General features: G+C 37.4%; 1 long non-coding RNA gene across 1 annotated transcript in view; it reads right to left on the reverse strand.

Annotated features, from left to right (window-relative positions):
- Nucleotides 1-16,827, reverse strand: part of LOC118536533 (uncharacterized) — a 213,194-nt gene that overhangs the window by 84,719 nt on the left and 111,648 nt on the right. The window lies entirely within an intron of this gene.

Genomic DNA, 16,827 nt, shown 5'->3' on the forward strand with positions numbered 1-16,827 from the left:
ACTGGCAGTGAGTGTCTTGGTGATGGCAGCCTCAGGATTTCCGTTTCCATAGTCACACTGAACAAATCTGTACTCACAGCTTTCTTTGTCTGGTGCTCTCCCATCCCTGCCATCCCAGGATTCTTTCCTTTGTCTTTCTCCTGTGATTGGATCTCTCTTTCTTAGTTTATTTTCTCATTTTTTTAAAAAAAATATTTATGTTTATTATGTTCAATTAGCCAGCATATAGTGCATCATTAGTTTTTGGTGTAGTGTTCAATGATTCATTAGTTTCGTATAACACCCAGTGCTCATCACAACACGTGCCCTCCTTAATACCCATCACCCATCACCCAGCTACCCCATCCCCCCACTCCCCTCTTCTAATTTTTGATGGAACTTATCCTTTGGTAGCTTTCGAAGAAGGGTTACACAGAAGGTACATTTCTTTGAGGATGTGCATATTTAATTGTGACTCTCCTACCCTCTTTCTTGACTCCCAGCTTAACTAAGTGCAGAATTCTAGGTTGAAAATCATTTTCCTTGCTTCCAGTGCTACACTGAGAAGTGCAAAGCCATTCTGATTTCTAATGCTTTGTTTCTGACCTATTATTTTTTTTCTTCTCTTTCTGAAAATCCATAGATTCTTTATCCCCAGTGATGTGTTTATTTAATCTTTTGGTTTTGGCACTCAGTGAGTCTTTCAGTCTAATTACTAATGTCCTTCAGGAAACCTTTGAGTTATTTTGTTGATGATTTCTAATCTCTTTTGTTTATGGCACTGCTATTTCTTAGAAGTTGGACTTCCCAGACTTTTTCTAAGTTTTCTTATTTTTCCCTCTTCTGTTTTTTCTCTGTATATATATTTTAGCTGTCCTTTCTGAGAGATTTCCTTAATTCTGTCTTCCAATTCTTCTACATAATTTTTAAATTTTTGTTATCATGTATTTAGTTTTCAAGAGCATGGTTTTTGTTATGAAGGATATATATATATATATATATATATATATACATACACACACATATATATATATACTTTACCATTTGGAAGGTATTAAAAATGGGAATCTTTTGAAGTTTACTTTCTGTGTAGTGTCCATTTCCTTCAAGTTTCTTTTTTCCTCCTATATATTTTAATGGCCTCTGTCTTCCATTTATCTTGACCATATGCTCATGATTGGGAGTTGGGGGCACTGAACCAATGGGATAACCTGAATGTGTGACTATGCTTGTCAACTTTGAGCTCTACTTCAGGGCATCCAGGTGGGTCATTTTTGCATGAACCTTCAGTGTAAGTATCTTTAGATCTTTTTTCCCTTGATTTGATCAGGTTCTCTTGGGAAGAGTCTCAAGGAGTAGTTTCTAGATCCCTGTGATCTTGGAGCCAAGCAGGAAAGGAGAGATAGGGAATCTCTTCATCAGCATTGAATATGCATTTATTTATTTATTTATTTATTTATTATTTAGTTTAAAGTTGTATTTATTTATTTATTTGAGAGACAGAGTGACTGGGCTCAATCTCAGGTCCCACGAGATCATCACCTGAGCCGAAATCATGAGTCAGTCGGTTAACTGATTGAGCCACTCAGGTGCCCCTGAATATGCATATGGTCATTTAATTTGCCCAGTTTTCTTGACAGCACTTACTTTCTCAACTAATCCAGAGAACTTCTGTTTTATTTTCTATATAGAAACACCCTCTAGACTTCTATAGCGGAGCAGAGGGATAGTTATTCAACAAGGTAAAATGGAGAGAATCTAGGCATCTGATTTTTAAACAACTTTGACCCAGTCCTTTTTGTTTTAGTAAACTTCCCAAATCCCTTAGTTCTAGAGTTACTAGCTATTGCTAATTCCTGTGTCTGTTGAGGACTCTCCAGTGTCAATTGGTTTGTGCTCAGATTTTCTCATGAGTAGCTTAGAATTCAGCCTTCCTGTGTCTGCTAAGCCAGTTGCCATGCATCCATCTGCTTTCAAGCTTCCAAATTGTGTTGCTATTGTCTTTTCTCTTGTTCTCTCCATCCTTGTAGGCTTGCATCTTTTAAAAACAACAACAACAACGACGACAAAAACAACCCTGTTGTTGTTTACTGAAGTTTTGGGAGGAAGTGAATTAGATGTGTGTTCAGTTCAACTTGGTACAGATAAGCCCCATTATTCTTCAATTTGCTTTGATCTGGCTTCTGCTTCTATTGCACTAATAAAAGTGATCTTATTTAGGTCACTAGTGACCTCTATGTTGTCTAATTCAACATCCATTTTATTGGACCTTTCTACACCATTTGACATTAGTATCCATTCCTTGAACCCACTTGGTTTCTGTGGTATGGCCCTTTCCTGATTTTTCTCCTGTGTTTTTAAATTAACCCTATTTGCTGGCTTCTCTACCTATGAACCACACTGTAAATCATAGTGATCTTTGGTTCCTTGTGTCTTGTACTTATTCAGTCACCCTAGCTCAGCTGTCTGTTCATCATAGCCTTAAGAAAACACCTGTATGTTGAGTCGCACCAATTTTTGTCTCCATTATTGATCTCTCCTCTGAGTTTCAATCTTATATGTCCAATTATTTGTTTTCCTCATAGCATATTCTATTTTACATTATATAGTAATTTGCATATATAATTATATCCTCATTTTCTTCCTACATTCTGAAGCCTATTAGGAAGAAACTATATCTGTCTTGCTCACCATTATTCACTTAGCATAGCACCTGTCTCATGGTAAGGGCTCAGTAATGTATCAGTATACATTACTTAATATATATTAGTATATGTATTATATATGTATAAATATAATATAATATATATATGAATATAGGTTAGATTTTGGCCCCATATTCATTCCCTATCATATTATGCCCTTTCTCTAGGACTGAGTTGCAGACTTTTCAGACCATTGGAGACTGGCATGGATCACTTACTTTGTTTTCTTCCCCCCTTCCTTATGTGCCCTAATCAACACCTTAGAGAAACAATTCAGCCACTTGGTAACATACATTTAAAATCAGACAGCTGAGGAAAAAGTGATCATTGCATTAGGAAAGTTGAGTAAGAGTTATTTCTAAAGCTTCTATTCAACTTGTGAAAAACCCCAAATTATCAGCATTTAATTTCTTGCCAAAAAAAAATCACATTTAAAAAGAGCTGTGCTTCTCCTTCTTTTTTTTTTTTCCTTTTTCATTTCCCATAGTCTTCCATAAGGGGAAAAACAATTAATCAGACACCTAATCATGGTTTTTTCCCCCAGTTCTGGAGTCTACATTCACTCCTGACATCTTTATTTGTTGAAATATCATTTTGGGGATCCAGTTAGAGCACGGTTGCAAACCAGGGGATTTCCATCAGCCTCCTGGCTCAAAGTTCCCCTTTTAGTTTTTCACATTGCCTAAGGATGGTAAGCCAAAGATTATTGAAAAGAAAACAATGATTTGCCAGGTAGTGTGATATAGAAAACCAGTGTTGGCTGTTTAGGGAATAGCACCTCCCACGCTGTTGAAACAGCCTTGCTTTATCATGTGTTGAAATCATATTTTAGATTCTCAGCCATGCTTCTATATCTCTGGTGGCTAAGCCTGTCTCTGAAGTGAGTTCAACTGGGCCTAGATTAAAAACCAACTCAGTTCAAAGAACATTTCCAACTATATACTAACCATACCTGGACAGTGGAACAACCCCTTGGGAGTTGTTTCCTGTTTTTAATAGTTTTAAAAGACACAATTAGCTTGATAATGATTGATACTATTTGGTCAATAAAATAGTCTAAGACATTTTATTCACATATATTTTGAGGAGTTACTATGCAACAGAGGCTGTTCTAATTACTCTAGATATTGTAGCAAACACACCAAAAAGTTGGAGGAAGATAAAAAAATTTGCAAATAAAAATATTGAAAATCCAAATAATTTTTGAAAGAAGAAAATAGTGTGATGTGATATAAAATGTCTTAAAGTGGATATGTGTATATAGGTTCTTTAGACTGAGGTGATCATGGAAAACCTCTTTGAGTAGGTACTTTCAAGGTGAAATTTGGACAATAACAAGTTGACTGTAGTGCAGAAACTGGGTGTTTGGTGATAATGTCAGAAAGGTGGGTGAGATTGGATCATGGAGGATATCAAGCCTCAAAGACTACTCAAAATGCCCAAAGCCATTCAGAGAGTCCACAGCGTTAAAGTGATTTTCACAATAATACTAAAGGTTATTTGCCTTTTTTACTTCCATTCTCTCATGAACCTATGGCAAAGTTTTCCAGAGGCTACCCACAGTTTTTCTTGAATCCCTCACATGTGTGAGGACTCAGGGCAATGTACTAATCTGATCTCTAAGGAAAGACAGGTGCTTCCAATGAGAGGTGGTACATGAGCCATACAAGCTGATAAGAAAAATGTCAAAATAAATTTTTTAATAAATGGAATAAAGGCTAGGGATGGATAATATGAAAGTATAGAAACCCTAGGAAGCTCAGGGTGAAGAAGGCTTGACACCTGCTCACAGGCTCTTTTTCATAGACCTCACTGGGCACTCATGAGAAACACTGGAGGCAGAATTCGAGTCCAGGGTAAAGCTCTTTTGTGGTGCATGCCTGAAGGAAGGGCACAGCAACCTCTGTGAGAAAGGCATGAAGCCTAACCCAGGTCCTTCAGTTGGAGCTATCAAAAGGGATTTAACATTAATAGGATTAATATAGTAAAGATTCCAGTAGAAAAAAATGGACAATATACAATATTTCAGATGATGAACTTCAGCAGAGAAATGGAAATTATAAGAAACAATCACATGGAAATGCTGCAGAGGAAAAACAGAGAATACCTTTGACAAGTTTATCAGTTGACTCAATACAGTTCAGGAAAGAATCAATGAAATTGAAGGTAGCCTGTAAAATTTATCCATTCTGAAACACAAGTGGAAAACACAGCCCAAAATTGAGCATCTAAGAGTGGTGGAAAAATATCAAATGATCTAATTAATATACATGTGGTTGGGAAGAGAAGAGATAAAGAACAGGGCAGAAACAATATTTGAAATATATAGTTGAGAATTTTCCAAAATTAATGAAGGATGCCAAATTATAGATTTAAGAAACTTAGGGAACACCAAGTAGGATTACAAAACAAAACAAAACAAAACAAAAAACCCAAACCAAACAAAAACTAAAACCTAGACACATCATACTCAAACTTCTGAAAACCAAAGATGAAGAGAAAATCTTGTGTTAGTGTAAGAATAAAAAGATACATTATATAAAATGGAACAAAGATAAAAGAGACTCCTTATCACAATTCTGCAAACCAGAAGACAATGAAGTGACATCTAAAGCACTGAAAACAAATGTCATCCCAGAATTCTATACCCAGCAGACAATATCTTTCAAAAATAAAAGAGAAATAAGGACTTTTTCAGACAAATAAAACCTGAGAGAATTCATTACTGTGAATCTGTTTTATAAAAAATGTTACCGGAAGTTCTTCAGGCAGAAGAATATAATTCCAGATAAAAAATTTAGATCTCTATGAAGAAACGAAGAGCACTAAAAATGGCATTAATGAATGTAAATATCAAGTTTTTTTCACTTTAAATTGCTCTGAAAGATAACTTATTGTCTAAAGCAAGTTGTAATAATATATTGTTTATTTGTGGAAAATGTCTGAGTAAAATGTATGAAACAATAGCAAAAAGGAGAGAGGAACTAGAAAATACTTTTGTAACTTCCTTGCACACCACGTGAAGCAGTATATTATTTGAGGGTAGATTAAAGATATGTAAATTCTAGAGCAACCACTAAAAATTATTTTTTAAAGAGGCATAAAAATATCTCATCTTTAATTTGTAATATGGTAACTATCAATAGCTATACCTCAGCTCTTGGTGTTTCTCATTAGCTTTTAGGAGTGTGATTTTTGGTCCTGAGACCAAAAATTTTAAAATTCCTGATGTAGCATCTTGAAGGTCTTGGTAAGGAATTTGAGTTTTATGCTAAGTGTGATTTGTGATTAGAAGCTATTTGAAAGTTTTAAACAAAGAAATAAGATCTAGATTTACATTATAAACAGATGTGGAGAGTGGATTCTATGGAGCAAGAATAGAGTTAGAAGACCAGTCAGGAGGCTACCATGGTCATCAGACCACATGTGGTGGTGGCTTGGACAAAAGTGGTGGTGATGGACAAGATGGAATGGGATGGAATGGTGATGGAATGAGATGGGTTTTAGATGTTGAATGGATCACACATACACATAAGTTTGGGATGAGAGAAAAGGAGAGAAAAGGAGAACTTAGACTTTAATCAACTTATTGATAAACTTCATTCTTTTGAAGTGTTCAACTAGATGGGTGTAGATAGATGTTTACACCTATGAAGCCACCATTAAATACAGAAATATAGAATATTTCTGCCAGTCCTCAATAATTCTTTGTGCCTGTTCACAGGACTCCTAGATTTTTTAGTTTAGCAACTGAAAGAATCTGCAACTCCCTCTCTCACATTTACCATGTTGCTACATTATAACTGCTTGTTTATTCCTAAATACAGTGAGCTCCTTGGAGTAATGACTGGGTATTCCTGCATAGAGTCTGGCACATAATGAGCACGGAGTAAATGCCTGATGAATAAGTGAATGTGAATGATTCTCAGTTTGCTGAGATCTCCCATCATTATTAAGATGGAATTCTTCCTATCTGACTAAGATACAAAATACCCACCACCATCCCCCAGTTGCCACGTGGGCTGTAAGTTATTGTTTCATTGGCAAGATACCTCTTTCTTGGTGTGAGTCTGGTTTTTTTTGAGCAGTAGACAATATCTATAAGTGGGCTGGCTGGAACAACAAAGGCATTCTAGGACTGGAGTGATGATAACTGATCAGCAGAGACTCCAGCCTCTTGAGCTCTGAGTGTTGACACAAGGAGGCCAGACAACCTTCAAAATATGCTCCCTCCATATTTTCTGTAAAGTGGTACTGCCTTCGGGGAGAACATTGATGGAGACTTCGACTGTGCATCACATTTTAAAAATTAAAGTGTAACATAGATATAATCAAGGACACAATGAATTTTACACATGTATTCACCTGTGTAACCCTCACTCAAATCAAGATACAAAACATTTCTTGTAGTCCAGACTCTAAGAGTAAAGGGAGGCCAAGTGAGTGGCCAGTCTGAATGAATGAAAATAGACTGAAATGTAGAGAATTGTAGCTCAAATTTGTTTTCATTTCCATCTATTATATAATGAAAGCAATTTAAATGCCATCTGGCATGCCATGTGGTGCACTTTCCTAGTATTTGAAGGTGGCTTAACTAATCAAATATGTATATTGTAAATGTCTGGGAAATCACTAAAATTTTTTTTAAGGAGGTATGTAAGTTTAGGTAACAGGTGATTGCTTATATGTAATTATTACATTTCTTGTTCTGTTGCATGGGGATGTATTCAAAACTTCTAAAAAATGTTAAAGTTTCTCCCATGAACCCTTATTTTATTTATACTTTCATTTGCTTAAACAACTAGTTTCACCAGAGAGAACAGAAAGAAAAATTTCAGCACAGACTTGGCTGAATAATCGAAATGTTCAAATTAGTGTGACCTGAGCTGAAAAGGTCATACAGGTAATAATAGTTACTTTCTGCATTTCTTATCCTAGTCAGTTGCATTACAGATAACTGGTGACCATATTTGGAGGACACCACATTGCTTCATGTGAGGACCTTATGGATTCAATTGCTAATTGAAAATATGTCAACACTGAGAGAATAAAAACAAAATATATGAAGATAATGTCTGTCTGCATTTCATTTAAAGTCAGATTTAATGGAAGTTTAGACAAGAGAGGCAAAGCATAAGAGAGTCTCAACTATAGAGAACACACTGAGGGTTGCTGGAGGGGAGGTGTGTGGGGGGATGGGGTAACTGGATGATGGGCATTAAGGAGGGCATGTGATGTAATGAGCACTGGGTGTTCTATGAAACCAATGAATCACTAAATTCTACCTCTGAAACTAGTAATACTCTATAAGTTAACTAAATTGAATTTAAATAAAAAAATTAAAAAATAATTCTACTCCTGAAAACAGTTTTACCCTGTATGTTAACTAAAATTTAAAAACTTGAAATATTTTTAAAAATCTTAAATAGAACATTAAAAAAAATAAAAGCATAACCCATTTCTCTAGGTGTATACTATATAAGAGATCGACATGTATTACATAACTAATGTTCTTCCAATAACAACAATACTTGTATTTATAAGAGGCTTTTAGGGGCACCTGGGTAGTTCAGTCAGTTGAGCCTCCAACTCTTGATTTCTGCTCAGGTCATGGTCTCAGGGTCATGGGCTCGAGCCCGGTGTCAGGCTCCGTGCTGAGGATGAAGTCAGCTTGGGATTCTCTCTCTTTCTCCCTCTCTGTCCCTCCCCTCTAGTGCTCTCTTTTCTGTCTAAAAGAGAGAGAGAGAGAGGCTTTTAACTTTTCACTGGCTTTTACACATATTATTTCATTTAAGATCATTTTATATGCCTAAACACACATAGATGTTGGACTCCAAACCTAGATGAAATTTGCAACTGATTTTGAAGTAGTGATAAATTGCTACGGATGTACCCCTAAGATCACGTCTTCCATAACGAGAACAGCGTGTGTCTTTAAACCTCCAGTGTGAAGAGGCTGACAGTTGATATATTAGTGTAAGCGGCAAGCTCTTTTCCAAGTCCCTCCCAGGGATCATGTGCACGTTTTTCAGATATGGAGTGTTCAGAATTGTTTTTAATTTGGAGCCAAGAACTTTGTCTTTTCAGCTGACTCCTTTTCTTGTTTTTACCTGTATCCCCTTAAGCTGGGATTGTAAGGAGAGTGATTAAAATCAAACAGATACCTTCTTCTGTGGCCAGAGAGAGAACATTCTGTAAGGCAGGGGAATTATTGGTAAAGGGAGCAGCAGATTTTAAGTAAAACCTCCACAGTGAGATTATACCAGGCATTTGATGGGGGAGGGGTATTGCTTGAGGGCATGACAAAGTTGGGGAGAGGTGTATGTTTGTGAATCCAAAAATACTGGTCAGGGAGAAAAATACTTAAAACTTGTGTAGGTCTATCTACTGTTGCTCATAGCGAATAAGCTGAGAACACAAAGACTGAAGCTAATTGTATAGTTACTCTGGTAGGGCTTAGGAGCTTGCTCTTGGGTTAAGACTGAATTATGTTTGATTCCGAGGTCAGTGACCCAGGGTGACTTACCTCTCTTGGGCCTCTCCCTATAAAATGGGGATGATTGAGTCCTCTAAGATCATAGATTCAAAGTTTAATTGAAATAATTTACATGAAACATCTAGCATTCCATTTGGCACACAGTAATTGCTTAATAAATGCTACCCATCATCAGGGCTGAAATTTAACTTGTGTTATCAGAGTGAATGCTCATAAATTCAAGAGGCTAAAGAATGAAAATGGTGGGAGGTCAGACTGAGGTCCTGAAATACCAAAATGAAAGAGGGAGATTGCATGTATTTCATGGGTAGTCAGGACTCTGAAACCGGCTAAATCCTGGCTTCCTCATTTAAGGTTGCCTGCATTAATAAAATGGTAGAACACGTAAGGATGAATGTTGAACTGCTACTTCCATGGGACATAGAAATATCATTCAACTAGAGTTTGATTTCCCCACTGTAACCTGGACTACCATACATTTATACTTACAAACATGGTAATCATAAAGTTTGCATCAATAACTTTACTTCACACTTGTTTAAGTAGCCATAGAACTTTTTAAAAAAAATCAGTGAGATTGGAATTAGTAAGATTTTTGTTTGTCATACTCCATCAAGTGTTCTATCACTTTTTTCTAGGAAAATTTTTGAAAACTTTCTTTTCTCCTGTCTCCTCTACTCCCCTCCCCCACAAAAATTTGAATTAAATGATTCTCTGTTGGGATTCCGGGCATCTTACATATATCAGTACATACTACATGTGATGATGGTGATGATGATGTTGTTACTGAGTGACTTTTTTTTTTTTTTTTTAGAGAATGAGAGAACATGCACAAGTGGGCAGTGGAGAGAGGGATAGGGAGAGAGACAGAATCTTAAGCAGGCTCCACACTCAGTGCAGAGCCCCATGTGGGACTTGATCTCACAAACCTGAGATCATGACCTGAACTGAAATCAAGAGTCAGCTGCTTAACCAACTGAGCCACCCAGCCGCCCCTATTGAGTGACTTCTATGTGCCAGATGCCATGCTTAGTCTTTTAAAATTAGCTCCTTTAATCCCTACAGCAACTCCGCGAGGCAGATACTGCTATTACAAGTGGATAAACTCAGCACAGAGAGGTTGAACAACCTGCCCAAGATCAAATGATCAATAAGCAGCAGCATTTGTGTTCAGAGCAGGGCACTTGACTCCAAAGCTCTAAGTTGTAGCTTCAGTGGCTTGATCAGGTCCAACTCATGTTTGGCATTGTTTGGCAAAGCTTTGTTTGCTTTTGGTAGAGAGCCCACATGTCCCAAGTTGCCCAAGACAGTCTAGTAATATAATTATTAATAGTGTCTACTTTCACTCCCAAATTGTCCTGGCCTTGTTTGGATGATAAAGTCAATGGTCTTCCTAGTCTTTATCCTCATCTCTCAGTAGGGTTCATTCCTCTATTTATTACCACTCCCCCAGACAATCAGAGCTATACGATGCACACCTGGAGCCTTCTCCACTCCTTCACATTGGCACCTTTTAATGCCAAAGTGTCTGCAGAACTTACTAGGCTCTTGGAGATGCTGTAGCTACCCCCCTGCTCACCATGACACCCTTTATTCATTTTTGGGATTTTCTGCACTCTGTCACTATGCCTTGTTGTGCACTGTCTTTATAGTTGTCCTGTTTTGGGGATGATCTCCGTCACCTCTTCTGGCATTTTCCCCTCAGCTTCATGCTCCCATACCCCATTCCATAAAATTCTCTACTTTGGGGCTGAGACCTCTTGGCTGGGCTTAGTGACTTTGTTTCCTTTCATGAGGAAGTGATGAGCACAAGTTGTAACATATGTCCTCTGGCTGGGCATCCATCCTTAGAAATAGGCTGTTCACCTGTTAAAAGGGAGGAGAACACTGAATAGACCCACAGATTCTCCATTGAAAGTCCCGTTTGTTCACAAATCATTCTTTTACAAAGTTTATTTCATATAAATGTGTATATGTCGCTAGATAGATTATGAAAAAGTTGCCTCTGATGTTTTGAACAAAATAAAAATGGGAGAGTGGGACAAGGAACCTATAATTTTTACCCAGTTAAAGGAGGAAAACTACATTCTGTTTGCTCCCACTCCACATACTGTTGTGTCGGCCAGGACCCAGTTACAATGCCGCAGCACCCTCTCTAGCATCTTCCCTTTCGCTGAGTGAACCTGTTCCACATTCACACGGGGGCCTGAGGCTGAAGCGGAGAGAGTGGGTAGCCTCTTTCACTGCCATCATCTTCCGATCTTGATGTCCTGCACCTTCTGTGACGTTATGCATCAGAAGACCCAGAGTGCGAGTGTGAGATCATTATATGAGAAAGCAAGTACTGTGTACACGGTAAATACCCACTTTTGTTTTTTTTCCTTCAACTAAAGTGATGTTTAAAGGGCTTTTCCTTGAAACAATTTCCAAGAATCATCCAATAAATTCCACAGGCATTTAAAGACTCTAATGATCATTCATATCTCTATCCCAGTTACAGCCTTATTATTACCTTGCTTACCCTGTGGTATAAATAATATGGTTTTCAGTTTCATCTGGCCAGTGCCTCGCCCAAGCTAGCCATCTGGCTACTGCAGGCTGAAATCGGGTATTCTTTCCCCTCTACTCAGCTTCCTTCAAATTTATCTTCACTTCTTTACAACAGAAATCCTACATAGCCAAAGAAAAAAAGGTAGAAAATCCAGTGTGTGGAAAGGGATATCCTTTTAGACAGCTTGTTCAAAAGGCACACCCAGTACTGCATTTAGATGAACATTCTGGCCTTCATTTATATTCAGGCAATCCAATGTGCAGAAGTGAAATATAGAGCAGAGAGTATGACCATTGTCATGCTGTGTTCATCTAATACATCTGGACAGCTTTAGAGATACACACATAAAGAATTTGGCAAATGTAAATGTCCTCTGACATTTACTTGGTAGTAAACATAAGCATCTGACATCCTCAGCTTCATTTGCTTTATTACTGAAAATATACTGTCTCTATCTTTCTCTTAACCAGTTTAAGAAATTATATTAAGTTTCTTCATATCTTTTAAAAAGTGTTAGAATACTGTTTGGAGAAAACAACAGGACACTAAGTTTAGCAAGAAGTGTCTTTTATATCATTCAACTTGCTGAATGTAAAAATCTGGAAAAGAGAAAATCGGAGAAAAAAATACTTAAAAGCTGATACCTTGGTGTGCCTGAGTGGCTCAGTTGGTTAAGCGTCTGCCTTCGTTTGGCTCAGGTCATGATCCCAGGGTCCTGGGATCAAGCCCCACATGGCACTCTCTGCTCAGCGAGGAGCCTGCTTCTCCTCCCTTTGCCCCTCCCCCTGCTTGTGTGCGCACGCTCTCTCTCTCTCAAATAAATAAATAAAATCTTAAAAAAAAAAGCTGATTCCTTATACCCAAAAGGATGTTTTAAAATTAGTAAACTTCATTTTTAGAATAGTTTTGCGTTCACAGCAAAACTGAGTTGGAAGTATAGAGACTTCCCAATACTCCCTGCCCCCTCCCCTGCCACGACTTGCCCCATTATCAACATCCCTCATCAGAGGATATACTTACTGTAATCAGTGGACCTATGCTGACATAATCATTATCACCCAAGTCCATAGTTTACATTAGGGTTCCCCCTTGATGTACATTCTATGGGTTTGGAAAGATGTATAATGACATGTATCCACCACTGCAGTATTGTACAGAATAGTTTCACTGACCTAAAAATTTTCTATGCTTCACCTATTCATCCCTCTTACCCCTGACTCCCTGGCAACCATTGATCCTTTTATGGTCTCCGTAGTTGGTAATGGGCTTTTAGGCCACACAGTTGCCTCCATGTCATAACCTCGGTATGTAGTGAGGTTTCCTCCATGTCCAACATCTTGGAGTTTTGCATTTTTGTCTTAATCAGGGATGGCTGATTTCCATAAAAAGAAACTCTCAAGCTTGTTCAAGTTAAGAGAAAGGCAATTTATGGATACAACAAGTAATATAGTTGGGTTTGAGGGTGTGAGCTTTGGGATTAGATAGAACTGAGTTTTAATCCTTTTGCTACCAGTCACCAATCATAAGACTTGTGAGGACAAGTTACAAATCTCTCTAAGCCTCAGTTTTGTCATCTGTAAAATGGGAATAATAATAGTTCTTCAAAGGGTAATTTGAGGATGAAATGAAACAGTGTATGTATGATGCCTTTGACATGTGCTCAGTAATATTGGCCATTATATGTTTGCCACAAATTTGGATTTTGTATCTTCATGAGACAGTAGTTGGCAAGTGCTTAGGGATAGAAGATACTTCTGTCTCTCTGGGGCCAGATGTTCAGCCTTTTTGTCTCCTTCATGGCTTCCCCCTTTGTTTATCTTTTAATCTATTCTCTCTCTTGACTAACTTCCTCAGTTTTCTCTTTCTGTCTCTTGACTGACATGGCCAGTGTGACCACTCATCCTAAAATCTACTTGACTTTATGTTCCAGTGCCGACAACAATTGACTGTAGATTCTGAATATCTTAGTTCAAACTCTCATTAATGACAGTGTGATTGGTTGTTGGTTAGCCAATGGGTTGACATATTGGGTCAATTTTTCACTCACAGTATAATTAAGCTAGTGGTCAGGTTGTTGACTTCCAACACCAAATAAGTGCTGCAGTTCATCCTACTTTGAGTCTCAAGGTGTTTTGTTCTATCATTCCTGATCCTCTGGCTGTTAGATTTAAGGCCTTGGAAAAAAAAATGCTTTCCTTGTCTAATATCCAAAAGATCTGTCACTTAATATGCTCAACCTTCTTGTAAGTTCTGCAAACCTTTCAAAGGGACATTTCAAAAGCTTCTAGACAAAGATAATTGTGTCAAAAGGGAAACAGCTGTCTCTGTATTTGCTGAGGAGAATAAAATTAAACAAATAGCAGAGATGAGACTCACGTATAATTAAAATGGGATTATTGCGGCATTTGACTCACCAGTCAGGAGCCGGATTCCTCTGCTTCTGTATCTATTCTCTTTCTATTCCTTCATTCCCACACTGTATCCCATCTTTCATTTAGTGCTTCCCTATCATTGGACCAGAATGCTCTTCATCCTGTTTCATATAATGTTTCTCCATCCTTATACTTCATCACCATTCCTTCCCTCCAGCGTCTTTTGTTCTTTAGTTTTCTGTTTATCCATTTTATTGTTGTTTTTGTTATTGTTTTGTTTTATTTTGTTTTGTGAAGAGAATTATATGATACATTCTTACATTGCTTTCCTTTTATTTATTTCTGGGAACAGTAATTTTAGCTTTTTGTGTGGTGAGATCTCTCAGGACTCATTAAAATCAGTTTCAAAAGCACGGTATTAATCTCTTGCTGTTTACATGTAAGCAATTTCAGCCAGTTTTCCAAATGTTTATATATGTGGTCAGAAGCTGTGGTTTACCTCCCGACTTTGTTTGGGAAAACCAAACTAAAACAGCGAGGTTTTTTCTCTTTTGCCTGGGTTCATGACCATAGTTTCGTCCTCGAATAGGATTGACATTGTTCTGTTGTGTCATGGTTGTTATAAATTCACAAACTAATTTGTGCTGAAAATCTCAAAAGCCACGTCAATCAGAAAAGATTTATGTGCATTTATAAAGGTGATAGCATTTTAATTTTTATTTTTTGTCTTGAATTTAAATTCAATTAATTAATATATAGTGTATTATTAGTTTCAGAGGTAGAGTTCAGTGATTCATCAATCTTTTATGATACCCAGTCTCATTACATCACGTGCCCACCTTCATGTCCATCACCCAGTTATCCCATCCCCTCATGTACATCCCCTCCAGCAATGCTCAGTTTGCTTCCTCTGATTAAGAGTCTCTTATGGTTTGTCTCCCTCTCTGATTTCATCTTGTTTTATTTTTCCCTCCCTTCCCCTATTATCCTCTATTTTGTTTCTTAAATTCCACATATGAGTGAGATCATATGATAATTGTCTTTCTCTGACTGACTTATTTCGCTTAGCATAATACCCCCTAGTTCCATCCACGACATTGCAAATGGCAAGATTTCATTTTTTTTGATGGCTGAGTACTATTCCATTGTGTATATATATATATATATATATATATATATATACCATATCTTCTTTATCCATTCATCTATCAATGGACGTCTGGGCCCTTTCCATAGTTTGGCTATTGTGGACAATGCTAGCATTTTTATTTCATTAAAACATCACAATAGCTGAACAGTTGTATTTTTCATTGGTTCATGGCACAAATATTAGCGGGTGTCTGCAAAGAACTAGAAGTAAAAAAAAGGTTAAGAGGGTATAAGATAGATACACACTGGCGGCTGTTTAGTGGAAGATTCAAACAATAAATAAGTTGTAGAATTGTTTGAATTTCCCCTGTTATTGCAGAATATCTATGTGAAGGATTATTAGAAACTCTTACACATTGATTTTATCCTTAGAAGGAGGGAAAATCACTGAATAAATGGGTTTAGAGTGTTTTTTATTCATTTAAAAAAACTAATGAATTTCTATCTTGACCTGAAATCTCAATTTATGTCTACTTTATCTTTATTCAGATATTCAACAAATAGTTTCTGAGCTTCTCTTATGTCTGTGCTCTGTGCTGCAAATATAGTGATACCAAAAATATAATAATAATAATAATAATAATGGTGTGCTGTCTAGTATTGAGCCAGGTATTAGAAAAGTAATTATACACATATTTATTTACAAATTCAGTTCCATGCTATGAAGAAAAGTACGAGGACCTGTAAGAGCATTATAGGGGACCTAATTCAGTTTGTGGTGTTATAATACAGAGCAGAGTGCTTAATTGTATGGGAGGTGGAATCAGACCTAGGTACCAATTCTGACTGTGCTACTTATTATCTTTATGACCATAGAAAAGTGACTTAACTTCTTTAAGCCTCCTTCTGTGAAATGGGCACAGGAATTAATACTTCCTATTTCAACTACTTGTTGCAAGGGACCAAACAAGCACTTACACATAGAACTAGAGCTTTTAAAAAGTAGCCTTTAATGTCCACAATAGCCAAACTGTGGAAAGAGCCAAGATGTCCATCGACAGATGAATGGATAAAGAAGATGTGGTATATATATACAATGGAATATTATGCAGCCATCAAAAGGAATGAGAGCTTGCCATTTGCAATGACGTGGATGGAACTGGAGGGTGTTATGCTAAGCGAAATAAGTCAATCAGAGAAAGACATGTATCATACGACCTCACTGATATGAGGAATTCTTTTTTTTTTTTTTTTAAAGATTTTATTTATTTATTTGAGAGACAGAGAATGAGAAAGAGAGCACATGAGAGGGGGGAGGGTCTGAGGGAGAAGCAGACTCCCTGCCGAGCAGGGAGCCCAATGCGGGACTCGATCCCGGGACTCCAGGATCATGACCTGAGCCGAAGGCAGTCGCTTAACCAACTGAGCCACCCAGGCGCCCAGAGGAATTCTTAATCTCAGGAAACAAACTGAGGGTTGCTGGAGTGGTGGGGGGTGGGAGGGGTGGGGTGGCTAGGTGATAGACATTGGGGAGGGTATGTGCTATGGTGAGCACTGTGAATTGTGCAAGACTGTCGAATCACAGATCTGTACCTCTGAAACAAATAATACAATATATGTTAAAAAAAAATAGAA

This window comes from Halichoerus grypus, chromosome 1 (assembly GCF_964656455.1).
Source record: "Halichoerus grypus chromosome 1, mHalGry1.hap1.1, whole genome shotgun sequence".
In the NCBI taxonomy this organism is placed as follows: domain Eukaryota; kingdom Metazoa; phylum Chordata; class Mammalia; order Carnivora; family Phocidae; genus Halichoerus; species Halichoerus grypus.